Below are 25,320 nucleotides of genomic sequence, written 5' to 3' on the forward strand. Positions count from 1 at the left end.
TCTTCTTCTACAGCTGTTTCAAAGCAGCATGACCTAAAAAACAAAATCCTTAAAATAGCAGGATAGAGCTGAGCTTCTTTCAGTTGTTTACACAACACAGTTTGCGGTCTCCATAGCCTTATCAGATCCATCATTCTTGTGTTTGTGTATAAGAGTGAGCAGCGAACACAAGTGAACTTTCTCAGTCCCAGCAGTCCTCTACATATAGGAGCACATCTCTGGCAAGGGGCTTCTTCTGCAGGACTAGGGCTTTACTTAGCCTGTGGATGGCCTCTCCAGCAAAGGTCTGGAAGATTCAGGCAGTGCTGAATGGTTTATTTTATGTCAGAGTGGAAGGAGCAAGCATCAGAGTACAACTGGCAGTCCAGGCTTTCCAGTGTACCCAGCAGCGGGCACTCTCAGGTCTGTTCCGAACTGTTTGTAGTTATCTTCATAGCCACTTTCAGTCTCCCTAGCTAATTTATTCTAACATCCGCTCACTAAAAAGGGAAATCATCACTGCATTGAACCAGTCACTTATTTTTCAAAAAATGGTAAGTTCATTTGATATTGTGTTGTCCAGAACACTTTAAAGCCCTGCACAAATGTAACAATTCTGTAAAACCATGAAAGTTATCTTATCACTGTCAACTAGATATTAATGGCTTTTGCTGGTAAGTGTGTTCTTGGACAGGAGTTGGCATGAAATTGAAAATACATCTCATTAACAATATATTTTGTTTCTAAATAAATGAATGCCATGCAAGTGTCTTGGAATATATCTATTTCCATAATTATAAGAAAAAATGTCTGTGTTATATATCTGTGAAAAGCTCTACTGTTTGGCAATACAGAGATACCAATCAGCAAAATTGTAATTTCCATTTTTCTCTTTAGGCAGGTAACAGTTACATGTTCGCTTCATAAATGAAGCAGCTTTAAGCACATTCATATTCCTTCTGGAGTGACAGACTGAGTCTGCATCTGTTGTTGCTGCCCATGACTCCATAGACATGACATAGTATGAGGACAATTTGTGTTTCTTACTGTGAAACCAACACTGAATTGAACAACGACAAGAAGAGTGTGCACTTAGCAGGGCTGTATCTTATGTGAATATCTACCTTACGTTGCATTTGGGGATTTTAACTTGCATTAATACTTGCAGCTGACTCTGGCAAACAAAGTACATGTCCTGAAAAAAATGCATCTTTCAAATGCCTCCAACTATCTGTAATCACTGAAAGTCATAAATACCTTTGCATCCTTAATTTAAGTTCTGTGTCCTCTACCTTACCTTGGTGTCTTCAAATGGAGTTCTCTGAACTGACAGAAAACACAGAAATGGATACAGATAACATACTCTTCAATACTGTATATAAAACTTGAAAGTAAAGTCATGCCATGGACCAGTGTAGTAGCCTTTTACTTATAAGGAACTGGGTTTATGCCTGGCAAAGGTCATGTGTACAGAAACATGTGGTCACTGTTGGATGCCAGGTGGCTGTATGCCTGCCCCAGAAAGCCTCAAGAATTCATCAGCTTTGGCGGTGTCTGCTCAGAAGAAGCAAATACTGGATGAAGACAAAGTAAACAGGAGGTGATAATACATCATTGAGCTTTGAACCATTAGGAGTAACTGCTGGATACATGAACACTGGTGAAATTTCCAGCCATGCCAAGGGAAGAGAAAGTAAAGAGTCTGAACTGCGTTCAAACATCAGAATAAAGACAAACCTATGAAATGTATTTTAAATGCTGAAGATGCATGCCATTAATATCTTGTTTTTAAATGTATAGCATAGAAAATCTGAAAGATCCTGAGAATGTCTTTAGCTTTTACTTACATCAGCTGTAATTAACATTTGCATTGTTTTTTGAATGATTATTAAGCTTTAATATCCTGGCATTCTCCACTCTTAAGGTTAATTCTCCCTAAAACAAAAGGGAAAGGCTTTATTTCTCACTTGCCTTCTATATCTATTGCTGCTATAGCATCCATGGAATCTGTACAGGATTGAGGTACACATATGCATTTTCAAGTAAATCCTAAAATTACAATGGTATAATTTACCAGTGCAGTTGTGCATATTTTCATCCTGTCTCTTTCCAGATAATGGATATGAATCACTTATCTGTATTAGGGGTTTCAGTTTAGAAGATAAGGGCAACTCACTTCAAATTGTCAAGGTCGATAAGAGTTTTAGTTTGAGTTACTTGAAAAAACTCTAAAAAACAAAAGAAACAAACAAAAAAAAAAAAAACACAGCTCGTTTCACAGAAAGTTGTAATTCTCTTTAAAGTATACTATAACTTAACTGTAGATTCATAAAATATCCTGAGCTAGAAAGGACCCTGTAGAATCATCAAGTCCTGATTTTACACAGGGAAACCTAAGAGTTAAACCGTATCTAAGAGCATTGTCCAAATGCTGCTTGTACATGGACTTAATTTTTAAAGAATTCTAGTGGAATTTTTAATCATCTGCTAAATTTCCTGAGAACCATGCATAAAAAGTATATAACCTATATATAATATGTGTGTGTTTGCACAACTGTATTATTAGTAAAATTCATTTGGCTTTCATATTCACCAAAAGAAAAAAATTAACTCAGATGTTTGATGTGTGCATGTAGACACCCTGAATGGCATTTTTACTGAGATCAATGGTGAAATTTCTCTTGAATTCACTGATACCAAGGTATGATCATATGGATCAATTTTTATTACCATGTGGATCATTACCATTTATACAAAGGCCTTTTTGCCCTGACTTAGTGTCAGAAAAGTGCCCTCCAGTCCTGCTCAACTGATACAAATTAACACAGTTCCATTAATGTTAACAGAGCTTTGAAGTTTGCATCATCTCAGGAACTTCTGTTCTAAAGAAGCTCAGTATGAGAATTAGGCCTTCATTTTTATTCAGAAGATGCTGGAGCACTCACCATTCAACAAGAAATAATTGTGAGAAGGGTTGCCCACCGCTTCTAAAAAACGAACACATTTCAAATTTTAGCTCTGCAAAAATCAGTCAGAATTATCCATTAGCAGTTCAGTCTCATTTGAAAATGTGTAGTTATTTACTCACTAGACCTCTAAACTTATTTAAGATTTACCTTGAAAGAAATGTCAGCATGACCTAATTGATGGTAAGGGGGAGAATAACTTCAGATAAGTTTTGAAAGAAATGAAAATTATCCATATCAAGTGGAAGCAATTATCCTTACACATTTTACCAAAAAACTTAAATATTTCATGTTGCTATACTATACATTCTCAAAGCAAGTTTATACATTTGAAGTTTTACAGTATTTTTCAATGATTCATTTAAAAAAAAAAAAAAAAAAAAAAAAAAAAAAAGGTATTTATTAATATTACTTGTTTATAAGAATGTTAGTTTTCCTAAATACATATTTTCCAGCAAATCAAAAACACAGTTACATTGCACATTGGGGTGCCTTAAATTATAGTTTGACATTCAAAATGTGTGATGTTTTAGACTCCTTAATATTCATTCTACCTGTTCAATAGTAAAATACAAAATATCAGCTTTAAATTGAAACATACATTAAACCCAGATAGACAGTAGCAAAACATTCATGTTCTAAGAGTAACATCTTAAAATAGTAGCTATGTCACTTTTAGATAATGTCATGTACTTTAATCTCTGCTGCAGATCAAGGCAAATTTAAGGCTACGTGTGAAGTGAAAGAAAGTTCATGTATATACCTTCCAACTTGACATCACAACCTGTTTTTATTTTGTACATACACTGGACATAATACAACACAGACTAGCAAAACTGTTGTTAGAGCTCATGTTTTCCCTGTTCTTCCTACCCACTTTTGAGAGATTTGTACAAAATATTGGGTGGTCTCAGTCATTTTGCAAGGTAGAAGGACAGTTCTAGACATTTGTAAAGACAATGGATGTCATGGCACTTGAAAATGTGAGCATGAAATTATTTGAATGCTTCTGTGCCCATTTTGTCTACCCATCAAGGAAGCTCTTACTTCAGATGTAGTTAAATTTTGAAAAACTACTGACTTATGAGTCATCTTTGAAATCAGTGGAAGTAGGATGAGTTACTATTCTGTGGGAATAGTAGCAGCAGAAATAGTCCCTTAGTTGCTTCTTTATCCAGCTGTAACCTGTCTGACTTCTGAAGAGTGATCAGTTCTTTGATCTTGTTTTTGGGTAGACATAGCCTGTGCATTATTAACTCAGTTAGAAATTTATGCCCTTTCTCTTAAAATGAAGTTGGGGAGAAGTGAGTGTTGTATTTTCTTTTTTCTATGAGAGTTAAAAGTTTGGGTTTCAGATATCTGTGGTTTTGTGAGAAATTAAATTTTTTAGGTTTCATTTGGAGTAGTTGAACTTTGCATGCAGTTAATAGTGGCCTTGTGAGAATAAAAAGCAGATAGTGATATACTGAGTAACTCAATGTGCTATTTTAGATGTGTGTTTACTTGAATAAATTAATGGTACTTATTTCATCACAAGGTCATTGGATAAGTAAGCTTATGAACAACTAATGTGCTATACTATGGAGTATGTGTACAACCTGCACAGTTTTTAGATTCTATTCTTCACCAGCTCTGTTTTCTCTGTTGCTCTCTCTTTGTAATACACTGAAACTGTTCAGTACACATAGTACAACTATTAAATTGAAAAGCTAACCTTACATATAAAATACAGATATTTTGAGTTAGATTTACATTTAAGAATTATCCAAGATTCTTCTGTTCAGGAATCTGATTCAACTGTCTAGTGAATGCAGATCTACAATAATGGTGGCATGTTGCTATTATGTTATCAAAGTGATGGAACGCGGAAACTTCAGACTCTTTAGTGATAGAGACACAGATGTTTGCTGGTTGTATCATGGGCAAATTCATTTATTTTGATGTAAATGTCAGCACAGTCTTGCATAGTTATATTCTGACTGATGGTAATCAACAAAATTTATATAATGTGATGTGTGTATATATATGTCCTCTTAAAGACAGATGTTTTCCCTGATCCTTTTTTATACCAGTTCAAATTTGGAATTTACATTATATACATATACTTTATTGTTCTAAATAAAGATATAACGCACTGCCAAATACTGAGTATATTACTTTGTGTCAGTATTGTTTAAAACATTTTTAAAGTCCTGCCTTCTCCTTGTAGAATTTTCTGCCATAATATATGCTACTACACACAGAATCTTCCATAATACATTTCATTTCTTAATCATGCATTTTAATGTTTTGTGCCATTAAAGCATATGTCCTCATTATGAGCCTCCAGTACCAATCTACAGTGTATCTTTGATTATGCAAAGTATTCCAACTTCAGAATTGAAAGTTTCTTGTAGCTCCTTAATGAGCTTAATTTTTTTTTTGTGCCTGCTTTAGGCAACCTTTTTCATCCCATTCTTGCTATTAGCCAAATACTAGGATTTTGATATAATTTACCTCTAAAAATTCTGAGTGTTGTTGATGCACTTCTTTTGCAGTAAGTTGCATTTAAGAACTCAGCTTTTTTAGCTGTGTTCAGTTTATCCCATAAGGATGGCATCCTGTCTTTCAGGTTTCAGCAATTTGTTCTGTCTTTTCAGTAAAAAGCCCAGGACAAGGAGTAGGAATAAGAAGAAATACTGAGCTGCTCAGGGAGCTCTGGCACCTCTCCCCTCCTGAGAATGAAGGAAATTACTCCAGCCTAAGAGGGAGATATAAACCTGCTGAGGCTTTCAACCTGCTTCTAAAAGAGACGTGATGAGCTTAGAAAGAGAAGCAAAGCTGTGGGAAGCTTACAAATAGGAGTGAGGTACAGAAAGGACTGATGAGATGGAGCAGAGAGCAGGGCAAATGGGCTGGGAGACAGCAGAACAGGACTTGGGGGTGGCACAATTTAGAATATGTATGAGAACAAGAGCTGTGGTTGCTTCTCTGGGTACAGAAAAAAGGGCAGAACTGATGAAGAAGGGATTGGAGTACCTCTTCTGTGAGGAAAGGCTGAGAGAGATGAGACTGTTCAGCCTGAAAATGAGAAGGCTTGGGTGAATCTCATCAATGTTTATATATACTGGAAAGAAAGGTACAAAGAGGACAGAGCCTGGCTCTTTTTAGTGCCCAGTGACGAGGCAAGAGGCAATGAGCACATAGTGGAATGCAAGAGGTTCTGTCTGAACATCAGAAAGCACTTTACTATGGGGTAATGGAGCACTGGCACAGGCTGCCCACAAAGATTGTAGAGATCTTCAGAAGATGTCTGGGCATGGTCCTGGACTATCTGCTGTAGGTGACCCTGCTTGAGCAGGGGAGTTGGACCATGACACCTCCAGAGGTCCCATCCAACCACAGCTATTCTGTGACTCTGTGATTCTGCGATGGGCTTGAAGGAGGCCACAGAGCAGCAGGGCTCTGAGATATGATGTATCAGAAGTCATAACTTAAGGAGCAACAGTGGTGGCATGGGTGGGTTGGAGGTAAAATGGGCACTAGGTTCAGGTAGAGCTAAATGAGAACCAAGTACCTGCAGAGTTTGGAGACTAACCATACTTTATGTTGAAAACAGCATTAATATAATATAAAGGAGAGAAACTTGGCCTGGAGGTTTGGGAAGGCAGGATTAACAGCAGGGTATGTGGCAATGAGATGTGAGAGCTCTCAGCTAACAAAACAGCTCTCACTGATGTCAGGATCGTGGTAATTGTAATGTACACAGATGGGGAAATGGATAATAATTAAATACTGAGAAAGCAGACATAACCTCAGCCAAAGAGACACCAACATAATGTTTTTGGTATTCTGACTTAAGATTTTTTGATGCCTTATGCATGTTTATGACTAACTACTGTCCACCACCTCTTAATCTGAACTCTGGAGAGTTAAATGCGCTAAAGGATCGAGGGAAATATTTACTCTTAGTTTTCCAATTTCAGTGTCTCCAAAGCAATGAATATAAGCATTTTGTTTAGTGGATGAAAACAAATGAAATCTTTATCCAAGGCATGGAAAGCATTAATAATAGCATTTTCCTACTTCTGTCAATCAGAAAAAAAAAATGCTTATTATAATAACCTACTGTTCTTCGGAAGTACATTTAAATGACTTAACACTTCTGTGAAATTACAGTACTTTTCATCAGCTGGATATATGCCCAGTGACTCCAGTATAATTTTATTCCATATTAACACTGTGCATTACTACATTTTTAGCACAAAGTTTCTGAATGTTAAAACATAAGCATTTTCTAATGTAATACTACATCAACGACTTACAGATCCTTTTTAATGCTCTCATGTAGCCATTGGTGTTAACTTTTCTTCCAAAGTTCAAACTTTCTAAAGGGAATAAGTTTCCCAATAACCACACTGAAGCATGTGCTAACACAATCAAGTTTCGTGTTGGTATATGCTTAAAGGGAATTTTTATGTGATACTGCATAATAGAAAATAAGGCAAAATTAAAGCAGACTGCCAAAATCATGAAGAGTGAGGGAATGGAAGTTTATTCCTCTTTTTCCTCCATCATATCCTGAGGAAAGTTTATTTCAACACATAACAGGAGAAATCCCTAATGCAATTATAGTTCCCTTGACTTGTGGCCCTTTCTGCATGATCCCATGATAAGCAAGCAGGAACTAAAATACAGATTAGACTTGTTTTCCAGGCAGACATGATCCCTGGGCTTCTGGCCAGTCACAAAATACAGGGACAATTTTCATTCTCTTTTGGCAATGAAGATATTTTCTTGAGCTCATGGAAAAATATTCAACCGAGATCACAAAAGCCTCTTTGTTTGTCACCAGTTCTGCTGTGCAAGATAACAGCATGATAGTAAAATTGGCCCAATTAGAGTAAAGAAGCTGCAGAGCAGAATGTATAGCTTTTGTCAGTTTAAGTGACTACCCCAAGTGACAAAATGTCATCTTAGAAATTTCACCTTGTCATCTCTTACATTGTGATTGATGATTATTAGGACCCCACAGGTTATTTTATCTGTCATGTTCTTAAAGTTAAATATTTTAGACCTTCCTTTTTCTCAGCAATGCTGTCATCATTAACAAAACACAGAACAGCCTTCACCTTCAGAAATGACAAAATGGGGATGTGTCTCAAAACCAATTAATAGCATCAGTGAAGGGAGAGATATAGCATTTAAATCTTTTGAATTGCATTCCTGGATATAATGCAATGAGTTCCTTGGGGCAATTACTCCTTTGCAAGAAACTGAGAAAAAAAGTATCCTATAGACACTGCAGTAGTGCTTGGCAGTTTGTTATTGTTTGATAATATTCTAGAACAATCCTATTACCTTAGCTTTGTATTTTCTTGATTTTGTTCTAAATGTTTTAACCTTTGCATCAAAAAAAAATAAAAAAAAATGTGAAAATAAATAGTACTGTTACAAGTTGCAGCTGGGTATTTATTACACTTCAAACAGAATTGCTGATACAGAGCAACACTTTCAGTAAGCATACTAATGTACCTATAATGTGGTGCATACATGTGTGTGGGATGGAGGGGTGTTGGGGGGAAGGAGGAGGCAGTGTTTGGATTCAGCAAACTTTACAGGTAACTACGATGAACTTCAGTCATATACCCTGGAGGAAGGCTGCATGTAACAGAATCTCTTCAGAAATCCAGTTCTTGGCAAGAGCAAGCCTCAGGATTGCCAAATCCCATGCACTGATGAAAAGGCTCCGTAGGTGCCCCACCCTGAGTTGGGCTCTTTAGCCATCTGCAGCTCAGCACCATTACCTCTCCGTGACTGCACGTGCCAGAACCACATGTACTTACCATGTCCCTAGGGGCACCTAAAATGAATTAATCTGTATCTCCATGTAGGCCACCAAGTTTATCACCGAGATTCAAAATCTGTCTCTTAGTTGCATGACTCAAACGGACCTTCTGCATTTCAGCATGAACAATACCTAAAAATTCCCTGAACCTCAGGTTTCCTTCCTTGCGTGCATATATCTTGTACATCCTGCAGCTATCCTGAATCTACTTCAGTCTCCTTTTGAGTCATATTCTTCAATTAAAACTTCATGCAGCCCAGTTGAGCTTAGAGGCCTTGCTAAGCTCTTTTATGTAGGTAGTAAATGCTTGAGTTACCGTTTAGGAAGGAAAAGCTTCAAACTGTTTACATAAAGATTAGACTTCTGAAATTGTCCCAGATAGCTTAATCTCAAAAGTTGTTATCTTTGTAACTTGGAAGAAGTGTGAGGTCACCATGACAACCAGAAGTGGACATGGCACAGCTATAACTGGGGCACTGATAGTCTGACTGTAAGGTGTACTGAACAGTTATACACAGGCTGACTGTGAGCACAGAAACCCACTGCAAGTGTGTCCTCAGAGGGGTAAAAAAAAAAAAAAAAAAAAAAAAAAGTCATACTGCATAGGTATTTAACCCTGTTTTCTCCTAAACATGCCTACCTATGAGATTTAAGATAGCAACAGCTGGTCAAGTTAATCATCTGCTTGTTTTTGTAACCAGTTCCTTGTTTTTGTAACCAGTTCTCTTAGAGTTCCTATTGATAAAACTGCCTGAAGAGACTGCCTGAAGTTTAACCTCTCCTTGTGGTGAATCTCTCACTGGTCTTGGTCAGACTGATCATAGCCCCCACTCATTTTGTTGGGCTTCATCTTGCTGAATTCCCACCACCTCCTGTAATGTCACTTCTCCAGGTCTACTCAACCCCATGTGATCCCCATCCCTTACCTCTATGTCCATTACCTAGCCTCTTTGTGCTAAGGCTGAAGAGCAGTGTGTGTATCCTGAACCAAAACATGCAGCACACCTGACCCAGCAGCACACATGCCTTCTTATGACCTAGTAGCTAGATTTGTGTGCCCCAGCTAGTCATACACCGAGAGGGCACCAATGGCCTTGGAGGGCATGCTAAGTGGTGCCCATCTTCAGCTTCCCTGGGCTATGGTCCCAGAATGCTTGCACTGTATTTTGCACAGCAATCCTAATCCAAAGAGGGAGGGAAGAGCGTGGCCTTGCTCCCATCCTCGTAAGTAGAAATTTGAAAAGTAATTTTAATTTCACTTGTCCTCCTTCCCAATTTTAATGATGGCAAACAATTTAATGATTAATCTATTGAGTGAGAGGAGGACTTAGCCACATCCTCCGTGTGTGTGGTGATGGGAAGCCTTATCTTCCCTTATGGAGGCAAGGCAGGGATTGTGCAGTATGGAGCTTGTCCTTTCAAGCTTGGAAGGTAGAGCAGGTAAACTGCAGGTGACCCACAGCAAGGTGGAATACGCTGTGGTGCCCTGGCAAAGAAGGGATTGCTCAGCCCCTTGAATCCTCCTGTGCAGAACACATCAGCCCTCAGCCTATATGCCCCTCCTGATGGTTGAACTGGCCCACTAAATTAATCTGTGTTTTTTAGGCACTCTATCTCCTAAGAAGGAAAAACAGTACAAAGTTACATCAGCCAGACATATTTATTTCCAGGTCCTGGAATTCTATATTTCTTTGCAGGACATAAAAATAATAATAAAAAAAAAGAGGATAAAATTGAAAAAAATATATATTATATATAAATAAATAATAAATAAATATAAATATTTATATAAATATAAATAAATATATATTTATTCAGATTAACTAGTTCATTACATGAAACTCTTACATTTAAATGATAAAATTTCACACAGGAATTCCTGAATTTAATCTGCACGTTTATAGTGGACCTTGTGCATTGCAAATATCCATCTAATCTGAACTGAAAGAGATATGAAAGCAAATTTACCATGCAGTAAACTATTGATAGTTTTATCTGATATTATTTTTTAAATTAATCTAATTTCCACATCAAACTCTCCTGTGAGGTTTTGTAAAGTAATAACAGTGCTCTAATAAGGGCAGAGTTCAACTGCAGGAGACAGAGGCAGCTATCATACAGTTCTGGCAATTAAATAAAGCATTTGAAATATCAGAACATGCCATCTACTTGATGTTACACCGCTTAGAAAAGTAGAAATCTGTTTGAAGAGGAAGCAGCAAAACAAGAAAACACAAGTTGTTCTTTGAAGAGCATATGATATCCTTTATAATATTTTTTCACTTAATCTGATCACAACCATTTTACTGTCCTTAAATAGTTCTCTGTTCTATCAGTACAATATTTAACTTGCTTTCAAAGCTACCAAATACATTTCTGAACTGAACTCCATTCGTGACTTTATTAATTGTTTCCAGTCTCATTACAAGTTTCTTTCTGTTTCAGCACATGTTTTGGAACTTTGCATTTCTGGAAACCTACCAAAGCTACAGTTCTAGTAAAAATAAATAAATAAATAATTACTGCAGAGAACTCTCTAGAGGTTGTGTGCTACAGTTTCCCACCAGTTATTACAAATTCTTTGCCTGAGGTTGCTGCTTTTGGAGCAAAGCTGGCAGAACAGCTCAGGTGAGAATTTCTCACTTGTTGAGATATAAAATCACCAGATCAATGTGAAACACTTTAAAAATACTCATTTTTAATGAAATGAATATGAGGTAGGTGAAACAGCCCTCCAAGAACTGAGGACCTCTCTCATCATATGTTCTGCCATCTTGAGAGTGAGATACTACCTCCAGCAAAGGACTAATAACATACACCTTAATATGTGAAAAATCACTTTGTAGCCTATTTCAATCATCTGACTGCAGTTTGCTATTAAGAAGAATCAAGAAAACATGCCAACAGAATGAGCTGGCAAATCACCCATCCAAAGAATAAGCATGTTGACTGAGCATTGCAACACAAAAGTTGATACTTGGTCATACCATATGATCTCCAGAAACATCAAAGCACAAGCTCCAGTTCTGAAGTTATTCCCTAGAAACTAGATTTACGATAATTAGTAAGATGGAACACTCCCTTCTTGCTTAATTTCCAGTTATTCGAGGCATATTTTGTTCCTCAGTCATTCCAGGCAATGTTTCTCAGTGATAGTCAGGACCTCAGAGCACTAGTGGGGCAAATATAACCAAACCCACTGGGTACTGCTGCTGGAAACAGAAATGGAATAGAAAAAAGTTTTGAACTGTTTTGAAGTGTTCTTTCTAAAAGAGTTACTTTTCTAGGCTCCTAAAAACTTCTGAGTAATTTTTTTTTCTCTCGCTCTCTCTCTGTCTTTTTTTTTTTTTTTTTTCCAAGTACAGAATTTATTTCCAACTGTAACCTTGAGGAAAACATTATTATTATTATTATTTTTAACCCTAGGAGAATAACATAAACTATACTTTATTTGGCCATTGGGTGTAATCACTTTACAATATACAAAATTGATTAGTGTCTACATTTTTTTTTTCCTTTTAGAGTTCAGTCAAGCATGTTATCTACATTGTTTATTCCAAGGGGAGTATCATAACATCCTTTAAAAAAAAAAAAATAAAATTGAAACTTCCCAATCTTTTGCAATCTTTTTCTCTTACGCTTAAGTCACTTCTGGTTGTTTCTCTACACAACTTGTCTGACCTTTCATGCCTACCTCTAAAAATAACAAATTGGAACATTTCATCAAATGTAAGATTTACAAAAATAACAAGGTGTTTTCAGACAAACAAACAAACAAACAAACAAAAGAAAAAACAGCAACAAACAACTGTATATATATATATATATATATATATATATATATATTATTATTTTTTCAAAGACCTTGTATTTAATCTTATTTGGATCTATTTCAGGTTTAACATGTTAATGTGTGCCCAGAAAAATCTCACTCTATTAAGTAGATATCACAAGAAAGACACAAAAAATGAATAAACCTCAGAGTTTTCAGGTATTTCAGGTTCTGAGAGATCAATAGCTTTTTTCCCTCTAATTCCAAATATGTATGTATGTACGTATGTATGTATTTCTTAGCTAGGAAGTCACTGTCAGCCTCAGCAGCCACACAGAAGTTTATCCAAACATTGAATAGCTGACCTGCTACTGAAGTTTTCTTTTAAGAAGTCATCATACGTATTGAACAGAAATGTTCACCACACTTTTTCCTTCTTAGATTTTCTGAAAAAAATGGTAGTTGAATCTGAATTCAAAATACAAGCATTTTTCAACTGTGTAGCATTTCACTAAAGAAGAAAATTCCAGCTCTGTCTCTGAGGGAAGTTTGTCTACATGGCATTGCTCCAGAATAGCTATTCCTGATTAAATTCAGGAATGGACCTTCTAAACCTAAGCTAATGTTGTCTACTTCCAAAGAAGTTAACTCATTTTGAAAGGAATTAAATTAGTTTGGTACAAACAGTCTTATTTTTAATTAGGATGTCCAACAGTAAGTAAAAAATAACTTCATAATAGAGATAATGAGGACAGATTTTCTGCTTTAATTTAAACCTTGTTTTAATAGAAATTAACTTTGCTGATAAAAATGTCACCAGCCCAAACATTTCTGGTGTAATATATGGAATAATATATGCAATGGAAGAGTATCAAAACCTGTTAGACAAATGTGTTCTGCAAAGCTGGAAAATAAACATTATCTGAGAAAGAATTATTTACTCAACTGTGTAAAGTGAAAAACACAGTTTGTGAAGCACGAACTATGGTAACACTGAGCTGCACCTTCACTGCCAATGTGATGTTCTTATGAGATGCCATACCCCGTTGTGCAAGAGGGGGCATTACAGGATGAATACTTCATCCCTCCCACCACGTGTTAAAACCAACTTTCTCTGAATTAATTTGCAACTTGCTCTTTTTTCTCTCTCACCTAGTGAGGAGCTGCTATCTGTAGCAGTGACATGAGAACAATACTTTATGTAAATAACTTCCAAGTGGAGGTAGTCATTAATGCAGACAGTTTTGAAGGCAAGTGAAACAGCATTTGGCAGCAAGAACCTTTAATGAGACTCTTTCTTAGGACAGTAGTCTGATTCAGAGCATGTCTTTCTGACTTCCTTATTTTTATTTTTATTTTTATTTTTATTTTTATTTTTATTTTTATTTTTATTTTTATTTATTTTATTTTTATTTTTATTTATTTTATTTTTATTTTATTTTTATTATTTTATTTTTATTTTGTCATGAAATACAATCCCTAATACCACAGGGCTTTCTCTTGTTGCACCAGAGATTATTTGGGAAGCTGTTATTAGCTTCAATGCAGAGAGGAGATACAGAGCAAGCAAGTGTAGGGCCAAATGACTGCAGAGGAAGGAGGGCGGTGTTGAATATCCATCACTAATTTGTAGTCTCTGCGTTGCCATCCTATCCAAAGCCAAACTCAATCTTAAAGCTATACCCACAGCTACATATGCATACCACTGAGCATTCAAAATTCAGAAAGTGTTAGGTAAGCACCAGCTTGCCCTTCTTGAGTGGTCTGCCCCTCTCCTTCCCTGGCACACATTCACCTAAGCACACAAGCACAGCAGAATACATTGCAGCATATTTCATCTGAACATGCACAGACCCATAAAACATTCTTGTACAGATGCCAGCTTGCAATGGCTGGACACTATGAACTGGTCTCAACAGAAGGCGAGAAAAAGCAGAGCTGAATGTCTCATGTAAAGAGTTCTAGGGGAGGATGAAAGAACAAGCTCTCCATTATTGGCAGAGACACTGCAGAATGTTTGGGGGATGTGGATTATTTTGTTTTTTATTTTTTTCCCTGTAGCACATTAGAAAAGCCAAAAGGTTAGCAGGGAAGCAAGTGAACATCAATTTTCTCAGGCATGTGTTGCCACACATACAAAACCAGAGCCTGTAGCTGACCCATAAAAGGTGCATTTCAGTCCCCAAAGAGAGAGAATTGGTAGGTATATTCCCCCTTGTCCATGCTTAAACCACAGAATCAAATCAAAAACATAAAATATGTTGGAGAGGATGCCTAGAGTTTGTCTAGTCCAACCTTCACTGGCATTTAACAGCTCCATCACCAAAGTGACAGAAGGTATCATAATCTTTCAGAGAAGCTTAGAGTCCTTTTTGGTATGGGAAGTGGGAGTTTTAGGGGTATAACATTTGTTATATAGCCAGGATAACTATAAGGACAAGGCACACCCAAATGATGGAAAAAAGAACAAATGATAAACAACATCAGGAAAAGAAGCTGGAAACAGAATGAGATGTAGGAAAAATACAAGAGAAAAACATTCATGCTTTATGAAAGGTACAATGTCCACCTTATGTCTTTTCTTTAGGACCTGTTGCTCTTTGTCTCATATTCTGTGGCCTTGTACTCTTCTATAAGAGTAGTGTGTTGACTCTTAATACTTACGTTCCTCAAGTTTAATAGGGAATTTGTCAAAATATGATGCCCCAAATAAATTCCCTTGTTTCATTCTTCAGAAGAATGGCTGGAAAACTCAAAGCCAATGCACAATCTGCTTTACCTTGAAGTCAGCTTTTGGTGTTGTTTTCTCTTTTGCACAAGCACCGAGACATAAAATATTTTTTCTGTAATTTACTGGGGAGAGTGAGAAAATAAAGACCCTTCAATTTTTTGAGAAGGTTAATAAAAACATTATTGTGGCAAAGTGTTCTTCTGCATATATGATCAATCCATGGACAAATAACCAGAAATAAGAGCCTGGAGAACTTGTATTTTTTCCAGATACTACATCAATTTTGCCAAGGAGCAAGTGTTCCTTTGTGACCTATCACACCATGGAAAGCATAGAAAAGTTTAACGATATCCTTGCAACAAAAATATGTTAGCTACTGGACAGTGAGACCATGGAAAAAGGAAGGAAGGAAGGAAGGAAGGAAGGAAGGAAGGAAGGAAGGAAGGAAGGAAGGAAGGAAGGAAGGAAGGAAGGAAGGAAGGAAGGAAGGAAGGAAGGAAGGAAGGAAGGAAGGAAGGAAGGAAGGAAGGAAGGAAGGAAGGAAGGAAGGAAGGAAATTCCAAACAAATACAATAACATGATGTGGAAGAAAAAGGAAAAGCTAAGTGAAATAGTTTGCTGATTTCCAAGTAGCTAGAAGGATTCAAATTGCATAGACTGATCTGTTACGAAGAACAAATGAGAAAATGTATGTTTTATACAATCTGGATTTTTTTGTAAAGCAATCACTGGACAATGATATTTCTTTACCAGCAATTCTATATAGTTCATATAACAGTGGTTGTCCTGTCTCCTCAGTGGAAACTATTGGAATTTCCAATACCTGAAGAGAGTGTCTATATAGAAATCCACTTGAGGACAGCTTGAGGTCAGATGTAAGAGCTCATCATGAAATTTATATTCTAATAATTTTTTTCTGTGTTACACAAGATACAGAATAACATTTCTAAATCTACATTTATTTACAACAGCTTACTTTGCAGCAAACAGCTGCAACATGACACTAGTCTTGAACCAAGATGAACAAGTGGTACAGCCAGTGAGTTTCCCAGGCATACATCATCAGTCCCAACAGAAGACCAGCTAAGCTCTTGTGGATGTTAAAAATCATCTAATTTGGAAGGAAATTCCAGAGCACTGAGATGTTTGGCACTAACACTCAGATGAGTATGTTCATAAGTCTCCATCTAGTTTGGTATTTCATCATGACAGCACAAGCCAAGAATAAAATAAGCTGCAGATAAAGAGGCCTACTGTTCAAGCATCTGCTTAAGAGTTTTCTCCAAATCTATCTAGGACCTACTGTAGGGGCGATGGTATCAGCATCAGCTGTGGGTTTCAGAGAGAGCAATGCAGAAGATAAAGTTAAGCATGACTGTAGGAAGAAGAAAATAAGCCAGAGATTTTTTTTGGCAAGAAGCTTGCTTAGGTAACATTCCTGATGATTTCCGAGAAAGAAAAGTGCTTGCTGTTTTGTTTGTTTGCTTGTTTGTTTTTCTCTTCTTAGGTGAGCAAGACAATGCATTTGTATTGTGAAAAAATATGAAAAAACATAGATGGTTCATGTAATAAACTCTTCATCTTAAATGAAACAAAGTAACAAGGCCCAAATAAGTTAATATGTTAATAATTTTAACATTTTAATAATATTAATTCATTTTTAGTATTGGTCTTTCAGTAAAGTTTTTAGGTGCAACATTATTTTGCAAAAGACTTACGCTTTTTTATTTTGTACTGAGATGAACAATTATAGATGCAGCTTGTCTATAGATACAGATGTAGGAAATGGTAATATCTGATTTAAAAGGTGACAAACTTGCCACATCCGAATTACCAGACTGGAACACAAGAACCCATCCTTAAGGTATTTAAAACCTCACTTACTGAGCATCAAAAATACACACTGAATACCACAGATACTGTTCCTCTCCATAACTTCTGAAAAGCAGATCCTGAAACAAAGCAGAAACTAGAGATTTTGAGCTGCTTACCCTCTATTCATATTGCAATTTATTTGGAAGCATTTGTAAGCATTTAAGTCACCTAAAGTCTGAAACATTTTAGGCAAGAAGTCATTGTATTTTGACTGATATAAAAAATATCTGTTGATCGTCTATTGCTAGAAACCACATAAGTACTGAAGGACAGAAGGCAGTGAAAACAAACAAACAAACAAACAAACAAAAAGTATATGAAAAAGTATATTTCCATCTGAAAAAGCTTGTAAACCAGAGAATCTACAAACTGGCAATCTACTTAGTGAAGTAACACACAAATATCAAGAGAAAAGCAAGCCTCAGAGGCATCAGTACAAGGGCTCTTCCCAGGTAGGTCTGGTTGAAAGGAGCAAGGAAGGAAGAGGGCAGGCGAAGACAGGAGCCAACCTCCTTTCACTCTGGCAGTTTGTTAGATCCACTTGACTGCCTGCAAGCATACAGCTGCAGCCTAGGGTGATGCAGGAATTCAGGTTTTTACAGGACTTCCTATATACTGCAAGAACTGTGTAACACTGTCAAGTCAAACAGTCAAGTAGGAAAAAAAAAAAAAAAAGGTCGAGAAAAAGAGCCATGGCCAGCTAAGTAGAAGAGGAACATCGAAACCCATTGACTGAGACACAACTTTCTTTTCAAAATCAAAAGTAAATATTTTTTGTAATGGAATTTATACTAGATTAAGGTATGGTGTGGAGTTATTTGGTTCTTAACAAACTTTGTATATGAAAATCACATTTCCATTCTTCTAGTGGAGAAATGTAACAAAACTGGAAAAAAAAAGAAAAAAAAAGCTGAAGCGCAAATAATAACAACAAGTAATAACAATAAATACAATAGTATTTATTCTTCAAAAATCTTAGTCTCAGAGACTGATTTTGTACTTTGAGCATTCTGCCAGTTATCTTTTCTCATAACCGAGTCTGACGGTATTATTGTGATTTCTATTTCCTCTCTGCTGTTGTCCCTAGGAAACATACTCCTTTTCTCCTGGCAAACTTTAGTTCTCAGACCCAAGGGACCAATTTCTTCTAGTTAAGACAGAAGAGTCTTTGTCTATTTTCATCGTCTTATTTTTAGTTCCCTCTTGAAAAACGTATCAGATCTGCTTCCTTCCATATGGAACATTTCTGGAATATTGTGAGGAACTGCTAACAGTAGTCACTTCAGATATATTTAGTTTGTTAACTCTTTTTACCCTTACTCATCTCAAGAATTAAGTATGTCAAAAAAGTAAAAGTATTTTATTTATAGAAAGGACTATGATTTTTTCCTGTTTTCATAATCTGATCCTCCTCAAATGAACAAATTTGTTTTATGAATCCATAATGCGTTAAACTGACAACTACAGATAGAATGCTTAAATATCTTATTCAGTAGGAAAGGCAATCCACAAATGACTAAGGAAATACTACTGCGCTATTCCCACCCTCCCGTTCCTATCTCCTTCAGAAAAAACTGTAAAAACTTCTCTTCAGTGAATGAATAAATTTAGGCTATAGTGTAAACAGACTAGATTAAACAGATAGTAAACAGATAGTTCTGAAACATAAGGAACTATTATTATTATTATTATTATTATTATTATTATTATTATTATTATTATTATTATTATTATTATTATTATTATTATTATTATTCCATCATTACATATTAAGAACCTAGATTATCTCCTTTTCACCAGAAGGAATACATGGGTTGTGTGGAAGCTCTTCATTTTCACAGGGTCTTATGTGATTAAATTTTTTTTCTACGTAGTACTAACTACAGAAGCCACCTTCTTTCACTTAATTCAACCTGGCATTGAAGCATGCAGAAGCAGCATTTGATATAAACTCAGCCTATAAAGATAGCAGCACTTCACTTATCACTTCAGTAATTCTAAATATGAAATGTAAAATGTGCTTCCTGATAAAGTACGTTGGCAATCATTTTGAAGATGCCAAATGGATATAATTCCTTCATAACCTTAGGAAAACTCATAAGCCCCACTGTATATTTGCGTACATTTAACATTGAGTGAAACTGAAGGAATAGACATGCAAAGTTTTATAACATAAAATTTCACATCAGTGGTATAAAAAATGAAAAAGAAGGAGAGAGAGAATAGGCTGGCCCAAGTGCATTCCATTAGTACCTGGAGAAGGGAGTATTAAATGCAGTTTTTCACCTTATTTTATGGGATGTGTTTCACAGAAGAAAAAAAAAAAAAATATATATATATATATATATATATATATATATATATAATGACTTTATTTACTTCAATTCATCAATTTTGTAGGAAAATAGGGTGTTTTTTTTTGAGAATTTTCTGCTGTGACTCAATGAATCCAGCTACAATTACTACAGGCTTTGTGCTGATGAGAGATTAGGTGGTCATAAAAATTAGTCTTCCTAGGCTCAGTCTTCGAAGATCTGGGCTCACATTTGAAGCAGAGGGGTTGTTCTCCATTGTAGCAGCTGGCTTCTGTAACCTGTGACTTTGACATTTTGAGCTATGCTATAATGTACATTTTGTCCCAACCCTTGGCAACCTAGATCCTGAAGTTGCCCATGGAAGAGCACCCAACTTGTTAAGCAGCAATTTTCACTGAAAGCATGCATTACACTACTAGATTGTAATTACTTCTGCACCACCAGTGACACTGCCCACAAGACGCATTCCCTGAAGTCCAGGCCAAGTTGCAAAGCCTGGGTCATGTTCTTACTGTAGATGGTGATCATTCTTTACGTACATAAGCTGTGTGCACACTAAATAACATTTGGCCTGAAACCCTTCTCTGAATAACCTCTGAATGTCATGTAGTACCCATCTGTACCATGAAAAATGTATCATTTTGCTGTGAGTTTTTGGTTGAAAGTGCATAAATTAATACAGAGAGCAAAAAACTGTGGTGTTTCTATTGGAGAATGTTAATGACAGGCATTGCATACATTGAGATAGGAAGTAAAGTTGAGGAGAAGTAGAAGATGACCCAGAGACTGCTGGGATATTGTTAAAAGCAGCATAGAGCATAGAGACTCAGATCTTGTCCACAGCAGCTTTGAGAAATCATTGCTGGAGCAAAGCACTTTAGCTACTTAGCTGAAGGAGAATTAACTAATTTGTTCCAGTCAAGAATTGCATATACATATACATTACATAAACTAACATATTTATTATGTATTACAGAAGATGGAACCTGAGAAGAAAACAGAGAATGAAGTTACTGTCAGTTCACCTTAACTGATTACTGTCTGCTTCTTCTGAGATGGAGACAGCATGCCTAAGGTCCAAAGAGGATTTGTGAACATCTTTCTCACTTTGCCAAAACGTTGGCATTGTGTAACACAATCTGCATCATCTGTCACAATCCCTTTTAATGTTTCCACTTTTCACACTTGATCTATAAACAAGTTTAAAGCTTTGCAGAAGGGCTTCTGTTGACCACAGTTTTCCATTGTTTGACAAAGTCATAGAATCATTAAGGTTGAAAAAGACCTTCAAGATCATCTGGTCCAACCATCATATTTGAACACAGCATTAAAAGGAGTTGATGGTCTTTCCACAATTTCCTGGTCTGCAGGGTTGATTTTCTTTTTGTTCTGACACATTCTGGTAAAGGTAGAAACTAAAGTAAATATACACCAGTTTTTAATTAAATTTTGCTATGACAGGTTATGTTTAAACTAAATTCACTATAATCATTTGTTTTGTATTTGCTGATGACAGATTTATTTACATAAGTAATCAGAACTGTAACCATAATTTCATTTTTGGAGTTGAGAACCTTTTAAATTCTATTTTACTTGTTTTCAGAAAATTTAAATATTTATTCGCATTTACCACTGTCTAAAATTTTTGAGAAAAATAATGTTGGGTTTCTGAAGTGTAGAAGAACACATGAAGAGGAATCCATTCAATGCAAGGAAAAATAAATTGAAAGCACTATCCCACTCAAATATACACCAACAAAAAATGTGTAGTTGAATATCTGTTAAATACATGGAGGAGTTCAATAGATTTTGTTGGCCATCCATGACAACTTTCACTCCACCAAACTGAAACCCTGACCTGCTGTGTAGGGCTGCATCAAAAGGGAGTCCTTGAGCTGTGGCTTGGCTTTCAGTTGATTGCGCAACTGAAACTGGTGATTTCCCTCAACTTTTGGTCAAACAGCAAGCCTAATGCTTTGGGGGATGTTAATAGATTGTATCTGGAGATTGTACACTATTGGAACCAGTTACAGCAAATTGCAACTGTTTGGACAGCATCAAATGAAGCAACAGGTGGGATATTTCAAGTGACTTCTGGAAGCTGGGAGAGGAGGACAATGACAGAGTGCACAGGCAGATATGCCCTGAAGGGAGAGAGGTGGGAAGCAGCAGGACAGGCGGTAAAGATGGCAATGGTAGGAATATCAATAGAAAGGTACTGCAGTGTCAGAGCTGAGATCAATGTTGAAAGGAGAGGGCAAAGTTCTTACAAGTGGTAAGAACCTCAGAGGAACTGGACTGTCATGTAGCAGCTTCTGGGTGAGCGCTGTTAATCAAGTACACAGATCTAATAACCATTAAGAAGATAAAGCATGACAGTTGGGGTGATAAGATGATTCCATGCCAAGGTCTTCAAACGGGCTGATCCTCAGGATGGGTATGAATGTGTAAACACTTGCACTCCAGGATGTATGAAAATATGTATTTGAATTTTTGAAGGAATGGGAGAGAGAACAGCTCAAGCAGCTGTGGCAGCACTAGTTAAATTTAGGAGATAGGGGTTTTCAGGTAGGAGATGTTCTTTGGCTTAGAAATCACTGGAAAACAATATGGTTAGAGAATTGCAGAATGAAATTAAAGGAGTTACGATCTTTGTGCAAAACTCTTGTAAACTTATGGATGAAGGAAAAGGTGTTTGGGGAGCGATAAGCTGCATGGGAGAAGATGTGGACATTGCTTCCAGCAATAATCACAGCATGTTCCAGGCCATGATCAATTGCATTTTCACCTCCCATCCAAAACCATATATTTATATGGGAAACCAGCAGCAAGAAAGCACAAGTATGCATCAAACTAGCATGCTAACCAGAGCCTGCAGAACCACACACTGGGAAGTGAGGAGGCATCACAACAAGCTTGACCCTGCTACCCAGATCCACTTCCCCTCGGGACAGCCCTGCCCTGCCTGACACCTTGAGGCCTGCCCACATCCCAGAATCTTTCACAAAGAATAGTGTTCTGAAATTTCCTATAGATAATATAAAACCACTCTTCCCTTTAAATAGGAAAACTGATTTTAATTGATAATTACTGGGAAGACATAGATAATGAAAAAGAAGGGTTTTGTCAACTCAGTTTAATCTTATTTAGCTATGGCATGTTTTACTTCTAGAGGTCTGACAAAGCAAGGGAGTAAAACTATCCAAGAAGATTTGGGCAAAAAAAAAAAGGGATGTGAAAAGCCACCATCATCCATACGACAATCTGGCTTGGAGCCTTCTGAAGGCTTCTGTCAGTGAGCCAAAGGCTCCTGAGCCAGCTGGCTGTCAGGAGAGTGCTGGCATTGTTTATAGCTTGGGTCCCTAAATCATATTTCTGGAGTTAGATTTCTTATCTCAATCCTTGCATAAAGCAGGGGCGATGTTGGGCCCAGGCCCCTGAAATACTCCAAATTTCCTTTGATCTCAGATCAGTCCTTCTTGTAAATGCTCAGATTGTCAGTGTTTGAGGCTAGGCAGGATCTTTCCTATTTGCACCAGACCTTAGATAGTGGTAAAATGGATACAACACTGGCTCCTGCTCAGTCTCCAGAGCTCTTTGCTCCATAATTCATGTCCCCCTGATCTGCACCCCACCTATGTGGAGTTCTGTGCCTGCTCCATGGGGATGAACTGTTGTTTCTGCTTGGGGATCAACCTTGACTCTTTCTGAGCCAAGTTTTCTGTTTTCCCCAGCACAGACTGCACTTTTGATGGTGGTAAGTGAGCATTTTTCCCAGTGAGAGCAGATCTCAAGAGGAAGCATTAGGTCTCTTTAGGTTTGACAGCTGCATGGACTCTGGTTGTATTTTTATACCATTTATTAGGGGAAAAAAAAAAAAAAAAAAGTTACAAAAAGTCTGTGGAAAAAAAAACAGCATTTTTTTTAATTTTTGTGAATGACAATTTAGTAAATGAGGCAATCTGCATTTCTGGAAGAGCTTTGATATGTATTCTGAAATAATCTAAAACCTTTAAAAAACAATTTTCTTCTCACCAGCCATAATAATCACAAGTAGTATGTAGGAAAATCAATGAGTTGGAGAACATCTTTTAACATCCCTTTTTCTGTACTTCCATCCACATCTGTTAAATATACAATTTTTCAGTTGGCTTAAGCAAGTATTAGTAAGCTAATTCATGATCCTGACATGAAAAATTCTACAAGCCAAAATATTGCTAACTTTGAACGACATGTTATTAAGTGGGCATCTTGCATTAGAACTGTTTTATTAAACAAGGCTGGAAGTTAAAAAAAAAAAAAAAAGAAAAAAAAAAAAAGGAAGGCCACTTAACAAGATTTTTAAAGGGACAGAGGTCGTTGGCCTCTTCACAATGAATTGGGGCAGTGTTTTATCATTTCAGAATTTGTCTTTGGAGAAATCAATCTCATGCTATAACTGCCAGCTACCAGGTTTGGATGCTTTTATTCATGGATATTACTCATAGTTCACAGAAATTAAACAGTATTATAATAATACATACAACAGAATTATATGTGTTTCTTTAAACAGAAAGGAAGAAACTTATTTGTTTGCTTTTTTTGGTTTGCTGGACAATACAATGGTGGGAGCCAGTTTATTGCAGCTTTTCCCACAGACCTGCCCTTGGGAATAGCCTTCTATGAAATCCTATTTTTGTCGCCCTACAGAAATAGAATGTAGTGCCTTTTTTGACTTGAAATTTATTACACCAGGAACCTTACTGCAAATGAGTTAGAAGAAAGCTGTGTCCCGCAGTGTGATAGCAGTTTCTCTGAGTAGATACGTTTGCTTTTATAAAGGAATATTGAGGGAAAGTGGCAAAGCCACAAAATGGATGAACAAGTAGATGTGGTGTTCTCAGCATTTTTAAGTGTCTTAAATGGAAATGAATTTTAAAATATAAGCAGTTATTTTAACTTGTTCATTCTGATAAGGTCTCTCACAGTCACCCTTTCTGAGGTATAGAATACCCATTCTCCACCTGTAAAGTTTAATGTATTAAAAATAAATAAATAAATAAATTTATATAACATCACAAAACATCCATCAACACACTGGCATGAAGTGTATACAATCCCCAGAGCAGCCTGCAAGGAACACAAAACCTAGCCAAACCCCAGAGATGCTAATGTAGATTCCTTAGGATTCTGTAGATCGTCTCCTGAAGCTGCAGAAATGCTAGCGGCTTTAGATAATGCAAAGAGCTTGCCAGAATTCAACGGGGGGATGGGAGAGAAAAACTCTTTTCACACAGGAAGGTTAGATGATATATTCAAAGTGACTTTCATCAGTGTAAGGTTTTTACAGCCTCCTAAGACATTCTGAGTAATCCCCACAGAACACAGATTTTCTCAGCATTTAACTAAGAGATAATCGAATTGCAGCTCTCCCTCTCCAGTGTCATTCTGTTTGCACTTGCATATGCAAATTGCTTTCTGCCTGAAGTTCTGCAGAATCTGCTAGGACCTTGTAAGGGAGGGAAAAAGCACAAAATAGAAGAAAAGCAGATGGAAAAGTAGATGCAAGTTTTGCATAGGGTGCCACTTCTCATTTCTGTGGAACATATTTATGCATAAGCTGCTAAGCCCAGGGTTGTAGCCAAGTATTCAGAAACACTGTGATGGATGTGGAGATCAATTGTTTGTGAAGGCAGAAAGGGTTCTAACCCAAGCTGATACTTTTCAGTTAAACAGATTATGTCACTTTTTTTTTTTTTTCCATAACCAAAATGTTTATAAACATTACCTGTTCATATGTTACAGTCCTTTCTTATTCAGACAGGCATAGCATAAGCTATGCTAATGTTGTTTGCTGTTTTTTATTTGCTACTAAA

The 25,320-nt window shown here is 36.6% G+C and overlaps 1 protein-coding gene across 1 annotated transcript in view; it reads left to right on the forward strand.

The window, feature by feature from the left end:
* The window catches only part of KITLG (KIT ligand), a 54,998-nt gene extending 52,789 nt beyond the window's left edge, over nt 1-2,209 (forward strand). The window contains exon 10 of the mRNA XM_027451740.3: nt 877-2,209. The gene's annotated coding sequence lies outside the window, so the exon portion shown is untranslated. The remainder of the gene's footprint in view (nt 1-876) is intronic.
* The last annotated feature ends 23,111 nt before the right edge of the window (nt 2,210-25,320 follow it).

The sequence above is a fragment of the Anas platyrhynchos genome, chromosome 1 (assembly GCF_047663525.1).
Source record: "Anas platyrhynchos isolate ZD024472 breed Pekin duck chromosome 1, IASCAAS_PekinDuck_T2T, whole genome shotgun sequence".
In the NCBI taxonomy this organism is placed as follows: Eukaryota; Metazoa; Chordata; class Aves; order Anseriformes; family Anatidae; genus Anas; species Anas platyrhynchos.